Genomic DNA, 3422 nt, shown 5'->3' on the forward strand with positions numbered 1-3422 from the left:
ACACCATCCCTTGTGGTAGAGACTAGCCCGCTGGCTGCAGGCTTCCAAGCTCGGGGGTGAGCCCTCTATGGTTGGGAGTTGATCCTGATGTCCATTCTCTACGCTTGTTTATGCGTGAGTATGGCTTGTGTCATGTCATGTGTACAGGATGGATCCGGTGAGGGACTAACACCATGGTTGCAGATGGTACTGACATTGAGCAACTATCATTGACAGTCACTTCTTTTCTTGTTAATAGTACTTGTGGCTACCTGGTTATCTTGGGAGTTTGAAGTACTCTCTCAGAGAGCACTTTTGGTGGGAAGTGTCCATGTTTCAAAGGCAGTTGCCATCCTCTTTTCCTTAGTTGTATTGTAACAAGCTTGGACACTCCAAGCGCAAAATAAATCACAACACACGAGCAGAAACTTCATAATCACTAAACCTTAAATAGAGAGAGAGAGAGAGAGAGAGAGAGAGAGAGAGAGAGAGAGAGAGAGAGTCGGCACGGCCCGACGGAGTTCCGTGCCCAAAGGTATTGGCCCCAAAGTCTGGCACCCCTTTCGGTATTCCTTTAACATTAATCATTGCAAAGTACAACTCCCGAGGGACCTGTGCTCTCAGACTCTGCGTCTAGATGCTCTGCAGAGTGAGGCCCCAGGGACTCTTATAAAGTTTACAAGGGATGCCAAAAGCAGAGCCCCAAAAGTTTCAAACTCAAAAGCAAATAGTCCCCAAAAGCATCTGGTCTAAAATCTGCCCCATAAAGCAAGCAACGTAAATTACGAAAATTCGTACAGTCCTGCCACGTAAAGAGCCAGCGCGAAACATGAAAATCTGTACAATCTGCCACGTCAGCCTGTCAACGTGTTTTACGGGATTCCGTACTACTGCCACGCGGCCTGTCCGTACAACCCTATCAATGCATTTTACGAGGGAGGGTGTGTGCCATGTCATCATCTTGTGACATGTATAGAACACTTTTTACTCTCTTCAAGAGAGGGCTTTTCCCGTGGCCTTTCTTAATTCATGGCTCACGACTCTGGAAAAGGATCCGAAGCCTTCTTTGAATAGACAGTGGAAGCGACCCCGTATCTCGTAATACACTGTGCACTAACATATATCATGCATCTCCGTCTTTGGGTGTGTATGGCATAAGCGGCATATCTTGCTAGCTATTGTTATTCCTCTGGATCTACGAGTCTCAATCTCAAGCTGATGTGAGGATGAGAGAGAGAGAGAGAGAGAGAGAGAGAGAGAGATGTAGGCTCCTCCAAGGCAGTGGATGAGCGTTGTTACTCGTCTCTGAGTAACCCCTCGGGAGTACGAACTTGCTCCACGACTGTCGTGTATAAAGCCATGACTCCTCAGATTAGCTCTCTTGGTACTCCCTTCTTCTGTAGTCTTTGCATTAGTTGAGCTCTGGGAACAGTATCAAATGCTTTGAGAAAATCCACAAAGGTACAATAAATCCTCCTACCATGTGATCTGCTTTCCTCAATAGCAGCTAAGTGTCGATATATGATCAAGAGTAGAAAAACCCCTCATGAAACCTGCCTGGCCTGATGCCCAAATGCCTCATCTACTCAGCTACTTCTCAAGAATGGATGCATACGACCTGGCTAGAGTGTGCCCAATCATGATAGTACGGTAACTCCCGGTATCATGGGGTCTCCTGCCTTGAAGATAGGCACAATACTAGACATGCTCCAAGTATCCGAAAAACCCTCACATATTGCTCGGTTGAACATTGCTACAAGAAGCTCTGCAAGCGTATCTCTAGCATGTATAAAGTGCTCCGCCATCAATCCATCATGATCTTATGCTCTCCTGGTCCTCATCCTGTCAATGACTTTCTTGAGAGAGAGAGAGAGAGAGAGAGAGAGAGAGAGAGAGATTTCACATACATTTTTGTTGCAACTCATATGTGGAAATGGTGCTGTGTATGTAACAGGGGCTCACACAGTGGGCGTCGCACACTGTACGGCGTTCAATGACAGGTTCACGTTCGGTGGCAATGGGACGGTGATATCACAGGATCCCACCATGGATCCAGCATATGCAGCGCAGTTGGTGCAGCGCTGCCCTGCGAGCGCCAACACCAACACGCTCATTGTCAATGACCTTAAGACACCCACAGTGTTCGACAATGCCTACTATCAGAATGTGCAAGCGGGGTACGGCCTCTTCCACTCTGATGCAGTGCTGCTCTCTGACTCACGCACTGCCGCCCTCCTCCGCTCGTTTGGAGCCTCTCAAGATGCCTTCTTCGCAGCATGGGCCAAGTCCTTCACCAAGCTCTCCCTTATCGGTGTGAAGACATCCCCCTCTCAAGGCCAAGTTCGTAAGAAATGTAATCTGCGTAATTGACACGCCCGCCTTCTCTTCATGGGCAGCTTCTGATGTCTGCTTTTGGGTATAGTTGGCCTATGAGTTGTCTTATCCAATTTGGGTTCCCAGGTATGTCCAATTTTAGTGTCTTCGTGTCACAGTGCCCGAGCACATCACATGATTGGGCTCCAAGTATGCAGCACATCTTTGCGAGCTTCGCTGTCATGCTCGACTCAATCGGTGTGCATCGAATGTGTACCCCCTGTCCTGTGTGTGTGCATAGCATGGGCCTCTCATCTATTTGATGCAAAGAACCAACTCTCATATTCTTTTCACCAATTTGACCATCTAGTCTATTGACATTCTTTGTAATATTTGAATTTTCTATCAAATTGGTATCATCATTGTAAATAGCAAGTGAGTGCAACACCAGTTGTTTCTTGCTGCTTGGATTTATGTTACAGTCGAACATAAGCATTTGTTGTTGCTCTATGTGTATGGCTCCGTTTTGTGGTTCTATTTGCGTCAGGTCAAGTTTGTGGCATAAAACATGGTTGTCGCATTTGGCAGGGGCACCCAACAAAATCAGAATTGGTGCATGTGACAATTATGTGAAGTTGTGCTTGTGACATACATCTTAGATTATGAATGCAAGGTTGTATTTATTTTTTTCTTTCTGAGCTAATAAAGCATTAATTGACTTACATGTTTGATCGAAACATTGTCCAAAGTGAAGGTTGATGGTGCAGAAAATGAAAAGCCTTGTGACACGGAACGTCAAGAGACTTTGTATGCTCTATCTATCTATACTAGTATGTAATCTGCCAGTTGCTGCAGCACGAAAAAAAACATCGCCTTTATTCTTATGAATCTAACTTACGTTTCAAAGCACAAAAAGATCAATGTTGGATTTATGTTCCTATCATGTAATATCAATTATACAAAAGATGTTTCATCAATGTATAAATTTTTATCATATAAAGGTTCCGGAATGTATTCCTTATCCTCGATAACTCTTTCTAGAATACACTCTTCCCGCTTTAAGCTTCCACAATAGGATGCCCCACATGTCCATGGTTCCTTTGGTTTGCCTAACCAGGCTAGAAGCTCAG

The 3422-nt window shown here is 45.2% G+C and overlaps 1 pseudogene; it reads left to right on the plus strand.

Annotated features, from left to right (window-relative positions):
* The first annotated feature begins 1644 nt into the window (after positions 1–1644).
* LOC147439675 (peroxidase 46 pseudogene) lies at positions 1645–2349 on the plus strand (annotated as a pseudogene).
* Positions 2350–3422: the final 1073 nt, after the last annotated feature.

The sequence above is a fragment of the Adiantum capillus-veneris genome, chromosome 16 (assembly GCF_014529385.1).
Source record: "Adiantum capillus-veneris isolate H3 chromosome 16, ASM1452938v2, whole genome shotgun sequence".
Classification (NCBI taxonomy): domain Eukaryota; kingdom Viridiplantae; phylum Streptophyta; class Polypodiopsida; order Polypodiales; family Pteridaceae; genus Adiantum; species Adiantum capillus-veneris.